The sequence below is a fragment of the Hyperolius riggenbachi genome, chromosome 1 (genome assembly GCF_040937935.1).
Source record: "Hyperolius riggenbachi isolate aHypRig1 chromosome 1, aHypRig1.pri, whole genome shotgun sequence".
Classification (NCBI taxonomy): domain Eukaryota; kingdom Metazoa; phylum Chordata; class Amphibia; order Anura; family Hyperoliidae; genus Hyperolius; species Hyperolius riggenbachi.
Genome location: NC_090646.1, coordinates 396,899,239 through 396,913,562, shown reverse-complemented (window position 1 = coordinate 396,913,562; position 14,324 = coordinate 396,899,239).

Below are 14,324 nucleotides of genomic sequence, written 5' to 3'. Positions count from 1 at the left end.
TGTAGAACTAACTAGAATATAATCTCTTCTTTTTGCATGATCTTCCAGCAATTAACTTTCTCTACTCTTGCAGTGAGATTTCAGAAGTACAGCATTTTATTCTGGGCCCAATTTAAAGAAGGTGCAATCCTAAAAGTGGTCCAAAATGGGTATTTCTCAACTAGAGTTGTCCCAAATGGTTCGGCCGCAAAGTTATTCGCACGAACACGAACTTTATGGCCAGTTCGACCCGCCCTTATACTACATCATTGGGCTAAACTTTGACCCTCTACATCACAGTCAGCAGACACATGACAGCCAAAAAGGCTGCACTCCCTCCTGGAGCCCCCCCCCCCTTATATAAGGCAGCAGCATCGGCCATGATCTCACTCTGTCTGCTGCTTTAGTAGTGAGAGAAGGGAGAGGTTGCTGCAGAGACATAGGGAAAGCTTAGTTAGGCTCTTGTTAGGCCTGTTTGCTTGCTCCTTGCTGATAGTGTTGGGCGAACATCTAGATGTTCGGGTTCGGGCCGAACAGGCCGAACATGGCCGCGATGTTCGGGTGTTCGACCCGAACTCCGAACATAATGGAAGTCAATGGGGACCCGAACTTTTGTGGTTTGTAAAGCCTCCTTACATGCTACATACCCCAAATTTACAGGGTATGTGCACCTTGGGAGTGGGTACAAGAGGAAAAACAAAATTAGCAAAAAGAGCTTATAGTTTTTGAGAAAATCGATTTTAAAGTTTCAAAGGGAAAACTGTCTTTTAAATGCGGGAAATGTCTGTTTTCTTTGCACAGGTAACATGTTTTTTGTCGGCATGCAGTCATAAATGTAATACATATAAGAGGTTCCAGGAAAAGGGACCGGTAATGCTAACCCAGCAGCAGCACACGTGATGGAACAGGAGGAGGCGCAGGAGGAGAAGGCCACGCTTTGTGAGACACAACAACCCCGGCCTTGCATGAGGGCAAGAAGCGTGCGGATAGCATGCTTTGTACCGCCATGCAGTCATAAATGTAATAAAGATAAGAGGTTCCATAAACAGGGACCGGCAACGCTAACCCAGCAGCAGCAGCAGCAGCAGCACACGTGATGGAACAGGAGGAGGTGCAGGAGGAGAAGGCCACGCTTTGTGAGACACAACAACCCAGGCCTTGCATGAGGACAAAAAGCGTGCGGATAGCATGCTTTTTACCGCCATGCAGTCATAAATGTAATAAAGATAAGTGGTTCAATAAACAGGGACCACGCGGCAACGCTAACCCAGCAGCAGCAGACGTGATGGAACAGGAGGAGGCGCAGGAGGAGAAGGCCACGCTTTGTGAGACACAACAACCCAGGCCTTGCATGAGGGCAAGAAGCGTGCGGATAGCATGCTTTGTACCGCCATGCAGTCATAAATGTAATAAAGATAAGTGGTTCAATAAACAGGGACCACGCGGCAACGCTAACCCAGCAGCAGCAGACGTGATGGAACAGGAGGAGGCGCAGGAGGAGAAGGCCACGCTTTGTGAGACACAACAACCCAGGCCTTGCATGAGGGCAAGAAGCGTGCGGATAGCATGCTTTGTACCGCCATGCAGTCATAAATGTAATAAAGATAAGTGGTTCAATAAACAGGGACCACGCGGCAACGCTAACCCAGCAGCAGCAGACGTGATGGAACAGGAGCAGGCGCAGGAGGAGAAGGCCACGGTTTTTGAGACACAACAACCCAGGCCTTGCATGAGGACAAAAAGCGTGCGGATATAGCAGCAATGCTTTTTGCCGCCATGCAGTCATAAATGTAATACAGATGAGAGGTTCAATAAACAGGGACCGGAAACGCTACACCATCCCAGATGTTCATTGGTCATGTTACTTGGTTGGGGTCCTGGAGTGTTGCGTAGTCATTTCCAATCCAGGATTGATTCATTTTAATTTGAGTCAGACGGTCTGCATTTTCTGTAGAGAGGCGGATACGCCGATCTGTGACGATGCCTCCGGCAGCACTGAAACAGCGTTCCGACATAACGCTGGCTGCCGGGCAAGCCAGCACCTCTATTGCGTACATTGCCAGTTCGTGCCAGGTGTCTAGCTTCGATACCCAATAGTTGAAGGGTGCAGATGGATTGTTCGACACAGCTACGTCATCTGACATGTAGTCCTTGACCATCTTCTCCAGGCGATCGGTGTTGGAGGTGGATCTGCACGCTTGCTGTTCAGTGGGCTGCTGCTGCATGGGTGTCAGAAAATTTTCCCACTCCAAGGACACTGCCGATACCGTTCCCTTTTGGGTACTAGCTGCAGCTTGCGTTGTTTGCTGCCCTCCTGGTCGTCCTGGGTTTGCGGAAGTCAGTCTGTCTGCGTACAACTGGCTAGAGGAGGGGGAGGATGTCAATCTCCTCTCTAAAGTCTCCACAAGGGCCTGCTGGTATTCTTCCATTTTGACCTGTCTGACTCTTTCTTCAAGCAGTTTTGGAACATTGTGTTTGTACCGTGGATCCAGAAGGGTATAAACCCAGTAATTGGTGTTGTCCAGAATGCGCACAATGCGTGGGTCACGTTCAATGCAGTCTAGCATGAATTGAGCCATGTGTGCCAGAGTCCTACCAGAATCCTCATCATCCTCTTGTGAGCGTTGTGATAGTTGTTGTGATGCATCATAGTCGTCACCTTCCTCCTGGTCTGCTTCTGCTGACCATTCGCGTTGAATTGTGGAAGTCCAACGTGCACCGCTCTGGCCCTCGTCAGTGGTGGCATGAAATTCCTGCTCCAACTCCAGCTGTTCCTCCTCCTCTTCTTCGTCATAGCTGCTGGGGCCAGCGTTCCCTGAGGCGGATGGCCTGATGTTGGTACCATCACGCTGATCGTTTTCTCCTTCAGATTCCCCCAGTTGCATCATGACAGCTGTTTCCTTGATTTTTAACATCGACCTCTTCAGTAAACACAGCAGTGGTATGGTAATGCTGACTGAAGAGTTGTCACTGCTCACAAGCAACGTGGATTGCTCAAAATTTTGGAGGACTTGGCAGAGGTCCAACATGTTGGCCCAATCGGATCCACAGAAGCTTGGCAGCTGGCCGGATGCGCCTCGGTACTGCGCCGTCATGTACTGGACCACTGCACTCTTCTGCTCGCAAAAGCGGGCTAGCATGTGCAGCGTAGAATTCCAGCGCGTAGGGACATCACACAGCAAGCGATGGTGGGGGAGATTGAAGCGCTCCTGCATCTTGGCGAGTGCCCCCGAAGCAGTACTGGAATTTCTACAATGTTTGGCCACTCGACGCACCTTCAACAGAAGATCGGCCACGCCTGGATATGTCCTCAGGAACCGCTGAACTACTAGGTTCATCACGTGCGCCAGGCAAGGGATGTGTGTCAGCTTAGCCAACCTTAAAGCGCGAATGAGATTACTCCCATTATCACACACAACCATGCCCGGTTTCAGGTCCAGCGGTGCCAGCCACAAATCCGTCTGTTCCTTTATTCCCCTCCAAATTACCTCCCCTGTGTGCTGCTTATCCCCAAGGCAGATTAGCTTCAGCAACGCTTGCTGACGCATGCCAACAGCTGTGCTGCACTGCTTCCACGATCCTACTGCTGCTGGGTTAGCGTTTCCGGATGAGGTACAGCTTTGAGATGCGTTGGAGGAGAAGGAGTCAGAGAGGTAGGTGCTGCTGTTGTTATCCAGTGGGAGGGACGGCGGTGCAGCTGTTTGTGGCGTGGGCAACACCCGTGCCGTAGCAGGTGAGGAATCGCTGCCAGGCTCCACAAGGTTCACCCAGTGCGCGGTAAGGGAGATGTATCGACCCTGGCCGAATGCACTTGTCCAGGTGTCAGTGGTGAGGTGAACCTTGCAGGCAACGGCATTCTTCAAGCTTCGGGTTATTTTGCTGACCACGTGCTCATGCAACTCAGGCACTGCAGAGCGCGCAAAGTGGTAGCGGCTGGGAACCACGTAACGTGGGATGGCCACTGACATCATGCCCTTGAAGCTGTTTGTCTCCACCACTCGATATGGCAGCATTTCGCAGGCCAGAAGCTTGGCTATGCTGGCTGTTACTGCCACGGCCCGGGGGTCATTTGCTGGCAATTTCCTCTTGCGCTCAAACATCTCTGACACAGACAACTGAACCGTAGCGCTGCACACGGAAGGGCTGTTGGTTGTTGTGTTTGATGAACACTGGGAGACCTCAAGAGCACTACTCCGGAAAGTGACAGTGTCAGCGTCGTCTGATGTTTGTGAATGTTGTGAACCACGCAATGGCTGGGCTACTGCTGCTGCTGAGGCGGGTCTGGTGGTGAGTCTGGTGAACCCAAGGGAGGCAGTGTTGTTGCTGGTACCCTGTCCTGACGCGTTTGCCCACAGAGTGGGATGTTTGGATAGCATGTGACGGCTCATGCTGGTGGTGGAGAGGTTGTTAATACTTTTCCCCCTGCTCAGGCGGGTCTTGCACACCTTGCAAATCGCCATGGTAACATCCTCAGTGCAGTCTTCAAAGAAAGCCCAGACTTTGGAGCACCTGCCTCCTTGCTGGCGATTTCTGTTTGGTCCTCTTTTGCCTCTCACTTGAACTTCCACGTGCGGTGTACCACTATTCCCAGCAGACACAGAACAGTAAACAGAATGCTATATAGTGTGGCTGAGCGAGCGGTGTACCACTATTCCCAGCAGACACAGAACAGTAAACAGAATGCTATATAGTGTGGCTGAGCGAGCGGTGTACCACTATTCCCAGCAGACACAGAACAGTGAACAGAATGCTATATAATGTGGCTGAGCGAGGTACACAGAGTGGCAGTAAACAGAATGCTATATAGTGTGGCTGAGCGAGCGGTGTACTACTGTTCCCAGCAGCGACACAATGACGGGGGGACCCTGGCTAGCGTGGCTGGAGCGCGAACTACCCTGCCTGCCTACCCAAAGCTAAACCCACAGACAAATGGCGGAGATATGACGTGGTTCGGGTATTTATTTACCCGAACCACGTGACAGTTCGGCCAATCAGAGCGCGTTCGGGTCCGAACCACGTGACCCGTTCGGCCAATCACAGCGCTAGCCGAACGTTCGGGGAACGTTCGGCCATGCGCTCTTAGTTCGGCCATGTGGCCGATTGGTTTGGCCGAGACAGGGTGATGTTCTGCAGAACCCGAACAGTGGCGAACACTGTTCGCCCAACACTACTTGCTGATACTTACTGCTAAAAAGCACCACCAAAACAGCTCTTTTGAGAGCTAATGTTCTTGTGATGTGTTTTTTTTTTGTGTGGCCCACTGACACTTGCATATACAGCCCTGTCTGTCACAGCTGGCCCTTGCTAATTGCTATACTGTGCCAGGCACAGCACGTTCAGTGCCTACCTTTTCACTGCACCCGTGTGTGTGACAGCTGCACATTTGTAATACCAGTCCGTGCCATGCATACCTTTCACTGCACCTGTGTAACAGCACACAGTTTTATATACCAGTCACTGCATACCTGTTCACTGTACCTGTGTGTGTGTGACAGCTGCACATTTGTAATACTAGTCCATGCATACCTGTTCACTGCACCTGCGTGACAGCATGCAGTTTTATATACCAGTCACTGCATACCTGTCCACTGCATCTGTCACTACACATTGTATTATACGTGGGAGTCAGTGCATACCTTTCACTTGAATGTATGGCAGACTTGCCCTCCCACTCTTGACAAAGCGGCGTGACTGCCGCGATACCGGTAGAGCAGTCTACCGGGGATCTCCTCCTCATTCCTGGGCACCTCTCTGGTCTTATCTCCTCTCGGGTCACGTAAGCCTCTTCCTCTTCATTTCCACCCATGCTGCTAGGGTCCCAGCATCATACTACACCATTATTCAGCATCCATTGGCTGTTACTGGGCTGATCCTATATGTTATTTATTAGCACGTTATGCACTTTTTTTCCACAGGTTTTTCACTGTTATTTACATGTTGTTTGATCATGGTTCATATTGATGTTCACTTTTATATGCACTTTAGTACTATGGCCTACTGAACCCGGGTTTAATCCCTGTGACAGCTCTTATATTGAGCTACCCTGGTGATATATATAATTGCTATTACAGCTATTAATTGTGATTCTTTCCTTTATTGATACTGACCAGTGAAATTAGGTGCTTTTTTGGCTTTTAGATGTTTTTAATTTTGTTTCTATGGTGCTATATTATGAATATTCAAATAAATTGTTATATTGTGATGATCCGCTCAGCTGGCTGCACAGGCAGACAGCTGTTTGTCCATTCCTCTAGTCTGTGGGCTGCAGGTCTCTGGAACAGAGACCTGTCTTTCCATTGCAAGTTTCTGGTCTGTTCTCTTGCTGGGGAATTTGCATACATTCGTTATGCAAATCCCCTACCTGCCTTCTTTGATGACTGGCACTATAAGAGCTTTATGTTTCCCAGAAGGCTTTGCTGGTCATTTCCTTTCCATGGTCTGTTCCTGATGGACACTGCTGGAGTGTCAGCCATTGCTATCTAGTATAGTTAATTCCTGGGGGTTGCTTTAGGCTCCCCTTCTAGCCCAGTCAGGTTGTATTATCTGTATTGCCTGTTCTGTCTTGTCTTGCCTGTTGCCATTGTCCTGTCCCAAAGGTGGTCGACAGGAAATGGTTCTGATCTCTGTTCTTGGAGTATAGCTGGTGCAGCGGTTGCTACCAGCTATCTCTTCTGTTCTGTCTCCTGGGATCGCGCTAGCTACTTTTCGCTAGCGCTGGGGATCCTTCTGTTCTGTCTTCTGGGATCGCGCTAGCTACTTTTCGCTAGCGCTGGGGATCCTTCTGTTCTGTCTTCTGGGATCGCGCTAGCTACTTTTCGCTAGCGCTGGGGATCCTTCTGTTCTGCTACTCTGTACTTGGATCGCGCTAGCCACTTTTCGCTAGTGCTGTGGATCTTATCTCTCGCTTGTCCCTGTTTTCGTGTGTCTGTCTTGTCTGCTACGCTTGCTGGAGGCTCGGTGAGGTAACCGTTAAGCAAGCGCTCGCGTCCTCTGTTTCATGTTTGTCTGTCGATGGTTAGTTAGGCGTGCTTGTCTCTATTGTGCTTATCACGTGGAGACCGCGCATAACCGCGTGCACTGTTGAAAATGAGTGAGGTGTTCGCGGTTAGCTAGCGTTTGTTATTTTCCGTATCTCCTTATTGTATTATTTGCTGTGCCTTTGCTACCCTCGTATTCTATTCTGATCTGCCTTGTGTCACATCTGGCGATCGCACCTCTCGCGATCGCGTTCCTATTTCATATCTGCTGTTGTGTGTGCGCGGTCGCGGGGTGGCGACTGGATTGGCGCACACACATACAACCTGTCCCTTTGCTCAATCTCATTCGCAATCGCCTCTCTTGCGATTGCGTTCTGCGCTTCGTACAATTCCTGTCTGGCACTTGTGGAGGTACAGAGGATTGGTTCCTCTGCACTCCCCAGCGCCATCTGCCGACAGTAATTTCCCTCTACAGGTGCGTAGCACCTTTTGCTGGGTGCCTGCAAATATACGCTTGTGGAGGATTTCCGCCGTGTCAGCGCACGCGTTGTGCGCTGATCACGGAGAAAGTTCCACAATCGTTACATATATCTTTTCAATTTGAAGGTGTGGTGCTATATGTGGTCATATTCCTTGCTTTGTAGACTTGCCCTCCGTAACAGATTCTCATTAAAGGCAATTGGTGTCATCTCTGGCACACAGCGTTGGGTCAAGGGTCCATCTGACCACAGATGCCTGGTCTGCAAAGCACGGTCAGGGCAGGTACATTACTTATACAGCACATTGGGTCCTTCCTTGGATGTGTGGTGGTAGCTGTTTCTCAGGCTCCCACTCCGGACCGGAATCGAACCCTAATTCCCCGGCCATTACCTATGGAAAATCACGCAGAAAGTACCAAAGAGAGTTGACCACACAGTTGAATGAATAGCAGACTTGCCCTCCATAACAGATTCCCATTAAAGGATTTCAAGTGTACTCATCATTATACAGGGCCTCGAAAGAGTCCTATATTGTTATTTTTCATCACTACCTCCCCGAGTCAGTGAGTGTGCCGTGAATGCTGCCTTCCTTGGATGTGTGGTGGTAGCTGTTTCTCAGGTTCCCACTCTGGACCGGAATTGAACCCTGATTCCCCGGCCGTACCCTTTCTTTAACAATGGTAGAGAAAGAACCATTGACAGTCTGAGCAGCGATGAACCCCTGGACTACAGGGTGCGCAGGCTTGACCTGTGGCCAGAGCTGTCTCAACTTGCCATCCAACTTCTGGCTTGCCCTGCCTCAAGCATCCTAGAAAGGACCTTCAGCACAGCTGGAGGCATTGTCAGTGAGAAGAGACGTCGCCTAGGTCAAAAAAAAGTGTTCAGTACCTCACCTTTATTAAAATGAATGAGGCATGGATCTTGGAGGGCTACTTCCTGCCTGAAGACTAAGTCAGTCCCCACACACACAGCATCTCTGCCTGCATGTCGTGTGACTGCCTGCCTCAAGACTAAGTCAGTCCCCACACAGCATTTCTGCCTGCAGGCCACTTGACTGCCTTCTCCGCCACCACCAAGAGGGTCCAGGACTCCAGGTGGATTCCTGAACAAAAAGAATAATATTTTTTCTTGTGCGTGTACATGCCTGCCTAATTTTTCTGGATGCACTGGGGCTGCAACAACAAAACAAAAGGCATGTACATGTGTCAATTCCCCTTTGTGATCGTTACCTTGCCGCAGTGAAGGGGCTTGCATATCACAGTAAAGCAATGACCGCCGGCTATATGAGTGTGTTGGGGGGCACACCCAAGATAATAAGGTCTTTGCTTCATTGTGGACAGACCAGATTCGATCAGCTGGACAGTCACTGTTTTTCTATCATTGAGCTACCTCAGCCCGGCGACCATATGGGCTTGAAAACCACCATCGCCTACACTCTCGCCATGGTGCACACCAGTCCAGCACGGCCATCACTACACAAACAGCTGTTTGCGGTGCGTTACACAGTAAGTTTAGTCTGTCAGTATGAAGCAGTACACTAATTACACTACCTGATTGATGTATACACATGCAAGATGTTTTAAAGCACTTTAGGCCTCCAATTTAGCAATGCAATGTGATATCTGCCCTTAAACGCGTGTGTTAAGTGCGTCAAATCCGGATTCTTTCCCGGGACTTTTGGCGTGTATCCCACTCTGTCATGCCCCCCTACAGGTGTTAGACCCCTTGAAACATATTTTCCATCACTTTTGTGGCCACAATTAGTGTTTGTAGTTTTGAAAGTTCGCTTGCCCATTGAAGTCTATGGCAGTTCGAAAAGTTTGCATATTCGCTAACTTTTTTCGCATGTTCACGTTCGAGGTTCGAGAACCTAAAATCAGAGGTTTGAGACAACTCTATTCTCAACATTCAAAGGTGGTGCAATTCCATGTTCTCCTACCAAACATGGGAAGAACAAAATAAACTCTTATGCACATATGCACTTTTTCTCCTGAGTTTTTTCAAAACTTGTCTTAAAATGTACAGTGTTTCAACTCCAAAATCCTTTTAGCTATACAAAACCCTTTGGTCAAAAATTCTCAAATGCTCATGAGTTTGACTTTGTTGGTAGACTGGTTTAGTTGTCTGTAAACTGTATTTGTGCATGTGTGTACTTATTTTCTATTTTACTTTACTTTAGTCTTGTTCACATCTGAGCATCATTGTCAGAGTCAGGAAATTGTGTTTAATGCAGTTAGCAGTAGCATTGCTAAGACATCAATTGCATTAAAAGTGTCCATATTAAAAAAAAAAAAAAACAATATCTTGAGAATGGGTGAAGAGATTAATGGGCAAAATGAGAAAACCATAACATAGGTGATTATTGTACACATTTGTGGAACACAAATTCAGTTTTTCAGCCCTTCCAGCCAATTAGCTTTTGCATTTTATTTTTAACTGTTTTAATGTGAGAACAAAAATGTCCGAATTGGGAGAACTGGGAAGTAATCAATAACTAAATATTTTAAAGTTTATAATCAAATTAATAGTTTATCTTGTCATGTGTTAGACATAAACAGTGTTTCTTAAAAATGAAAAGTATGCGTTTTATTACAGGTTTGAAAAATAGAACATCTTTGGATATTATGTTTTGAACATTCCTTATACCGGTATTATCATATATATGTAGTGTACTGAATCACATAATACTTAGGTTAGGTTATTGGAGTGAATGACTCATTTTCAAAAGCAAGGCTGCAAAGACCAAAGAGATAGTAATATAGGTAATTTCACCATCCTCTTTCACATGAAAAATAATGCATTCTCCCCTTCTGGTTACCATGGACATAAATAGCTAGAAAAAAATAATAGCTGTAATTGGAATGGAAAATGTTTGAAAAGACTATAATTTAAAAGTGGTAGAAAATTACTTTATTGATATTAATATATCACAGTGAAAAAGCTCTAAAATATTTACTTCTCAGTTTTTTCTTTCTGTTGAAAATACCTATTTTGAAAAAGCATATTTCTGGTTGGCTTGGGCATTTGATGTTCTCATCTGTATAGATAATCAATCCCTGGACATTTATCCTGTATTCATTTACAGTATGTGTATCTTTTTGCTTTCAATAAAGTCTGTCTGTTTGAAATAGGGTAGAAGGATTTTTGAAAAGAACATCACAGAGTACATGAGATGAGTTTTAAATGAATTCGCCCTATTTTTCTTTTGAGGTTTTGACCCCTGCACTAAGGTGCTGGAAAACCCTGTGCACCTTTTTTTGTCTTCTGATTTAACACATTTAGAATTGCTTTTAGGTTGTTTTCATCTTGAATAGAGTTAGTGCTAGTGGAACATAGTGTATTTTACAGTGGCACCACACTAAACTCTGGCTACTCGTCTTCTAGAGATAGATTGCCTATCTTATTATAATAACTATATCAGAAATTTACTTGCATTAAAAATGGCAAGCTGAATATAAATTTGTATTATCTGACTCATTCCTGGTATTGCAGTGCAAAATATGGAGTCTCATTAAAGGATACCAGAGCCGAAATCAATATGAGAAACGGGAGAGCAGGCATGTATGGTGAGCTGTCCTAATGCTCACTGCTCTTTCTGTTCTCTATTCTGCCCCTTCACTGCCTGTAAATACCCTCTGGCACCCTCTTCTGGGTCACCTGGAGACAGGCATCACTGCGCCTGTGCTTGCCTTGCTGTGCATGTCCTAAATGTGCAACCATGGTCAGGAGCGCTCTGCGCATGACATCCCAATGCACATGTGCAGAGCACTCCCGTCCGTGTTCGCACACTGTAGGATGCGCGTAGCCAGGCCAGCACAGGCACAGTTATACCCGACACCGGTGACCTCGAAGAGGGTCCTGGAGGGCATTTACAGGCTGCAGAGGGGCAGAATAGAGAAAGGTGGGGGTGGTGAGCATCAGGACAGCTCACCATACATGCCTGCTCCCTCCGTTTCTAAGATTAATTTTGGCTCTGGTATCCTTTAATTATACTAACATACAAGTAATAAGAGTGAATTTCCACATGGTGTTAAATGTTTGTATATGGTTTCCTGGGCAATGCACTTAAATGTGATGTAATGCACACATTCTCTATAGCCACCACACAACATTCCCCAACGAACACATGGGCAAAGAGAAGGAACATGCTTTTTTCCATGCATGAACATGTGTGGAAAACCCATTTAGTTGGAAACATCCCAATGATTTTCAATGCACTGTCAATTCTTATGCAAATTTTGTATGTGTTCATTTATTCAGGGTTTGGCATCAAAAAAGCTCTATTCTAAATCAACACCAATCAGAATAGGGAATTCAGACATAAACCGCTCAAACCTTGTGCGCAGCCTTGGTAATTGAGTTTCAAAAACCAAATCTCGGCTGTAGTCAAATATTCCTACTTTCGTCTGAGGAACATTGCAAAAATTAAACATCTCAATCCCCCAGAGAAACTTCCAAACCTAGTTCATGCCTTCCTCACATCAAGGCTGGACTACTGCAATGCCCTCTCAATACAAGACTTCCAAACAAGGATCTGTACCACATACAATTGATCTAGAATGTCAATAGAAACAAAATCCACTGCGTTCTTATTCCAGTCAGTATAACCTAAGGATAGAAAACAAACTGCACATCGCGTAGTACTGTATTTAAAGGTTCATGCACTTCAAAACACTTCAACAGCATGCAGCGTTAAACAAAGTGCCTTCACTCATGACACCACCACCACCCGTAATCAGAGAGGCTCACCAGATTCAAGCCATCTCGCTTTTTCAGGTGGGTTTCTTGCTTAATATTATGCTTCACTAGGATGCCTCAGTGAACCGTAATGCTGGTGCAAAACTTGGTTTTATTTTCTTCCTTAAAACTTTCAATAAAAAACAATCCTTAGGTTATACTGACTGGAATGAGAGCGCAGTGGATTTTGTTTCTATTGACTTTCTACCAAATGGGATATCCCCACAGCCAACTCATAGGACTGTTTGTGGTGTCAAGAGACTTTGGTGATTTTTAAGGTTTCTCTGCAGTAGATTGGCTCTGCCTGATGCTGTATATAATTAGTCTAGAATGCTGCTGCCAGATTGCTAAAAAACCAGCCTTGCCACTGTCACATTACACCGATTCTTTGCTCACTGCACTGGCTTCCAGTAAAATGGAGAATACTCTTCAAGATTGGACTGTTGACATTCAAATCCCTATACAATGTGGGCTCTGGATACATGAAGGACTTGCTGAAACTGCACACCTTTCACAACCTCAGATCAGCAGTAACTATAAACGTGGTCACTCCCAGAGTGCACCTCAAAACCTCTGGAGCAAGTGCTTTCTGTCACGCTGCCCCTACCCTTTACAACTCCCTACTACACTGAGTAAAACCCAATCACTGGATTGGGATCCCAGACTGAAAGCCACCTGTTTAGCCTGTCATTTGCGGATGTGTAGAATTCTTCTTCTGTACTACAATTTACCAATACACCAATCACTGGTCTAAGCCCTGCTTATGCACTTTGAGTCCTTTGGGAGGAAAACGCTTTACCAATGTTGTTTGTTGTTGTTCATGTGCAAAAAGACACACACACACACACTTACACACACACACACACACACACACACACACACACACACACACACACACACACACACACACACACACACACACACACACACACACACACACACACACACACACACACACACACACACACACACATGAATCTAGTGGAAGTTAATTAAAATCCAACAAGCATAAAGACTGTTACACACTTTCAATTATCATTGGCCAACCACTGACCAATTTTACCACCTCTATGTAGTATGCACAATCTGCTCAAAGTATTCAATATCAGTTGACCCTTATATTACATGGAAATGGTAAAATTGGCCAGTCATGATTGAAAGTGTGTACGGGGCTTAAGAAAGAAACCAAATCTTGTGGGGTATAGCTAACATCACAGGAGTACAACAAGCAGAATCCTCTTGTGCTGTTGCATCACCATTGGTCAGTTACATTACTGTCTTCCGTAATAAAACCATGCTAGATATTTGAAAAGTGGTGGTCAAGGAATAGTGTCAAACAGTGTGTGGCTTAGAAGACAGTGGATTGAATGATGATGTTGAAACAAAGATAACAAAACATGAATATGTGTTTGGGCAAGTGATTATAGGTAAAACTAGATATAGGATATGGAAAATAAGGGTAAAGGAGAAACAGGTTAATTTTATTGGCAAGGTTGTTGATACAAAGGAAAGATTAAGGTCAGACATAAAGAAGCAAATTTTCATTACATTAGAGTTTTTATTATGGTGGAAGGTTGTTGCTAGCAGTCAGGAAGAGAGGTTAAAGGGAAGTGCCAGGAAAAGGGTTTTCATGTCATGGTTGAGGTAAGGCATCAGGAGGAGGTTTTTTTTTTTGTTAGATTGGAGGTGTTTAAGATTATGCAGCTGCTAATTTACTCCCCAAAAATCTGCTTTGTTCTAATTTGACCTAGAAAAGAGATATAATATACACACACTAGTGATAGTCATGTCTAGGAGAAATCACAGAGAAACATGTGATCAGTTTGGTCATATGTCCATGCATTCTCCTATTCATGATCATCGCTAACACACACTTATCACCTAATAGCAGATCTTTTTTGAAAATGTTTTCCCTTATGGTTTCCAGTGTTTCTAGTCTCAAGAGAACCTTAATAATTCAGTGTCAATAAACAAAAACTAATAGCATTTTGGTATTCTTCTGTATATCAAATTGCTCATAACCACTCAAAACAGTCAGGAGTCTTTTACATACAAAATCCAGGGGTGTAGCTAGAAGTCACCAGGCCCCCCTGCAAGAATTTTGATGCCCCCCCCCTTGGGTGCCAGCTCAGAGCCATTTTGGGGGGTGCAG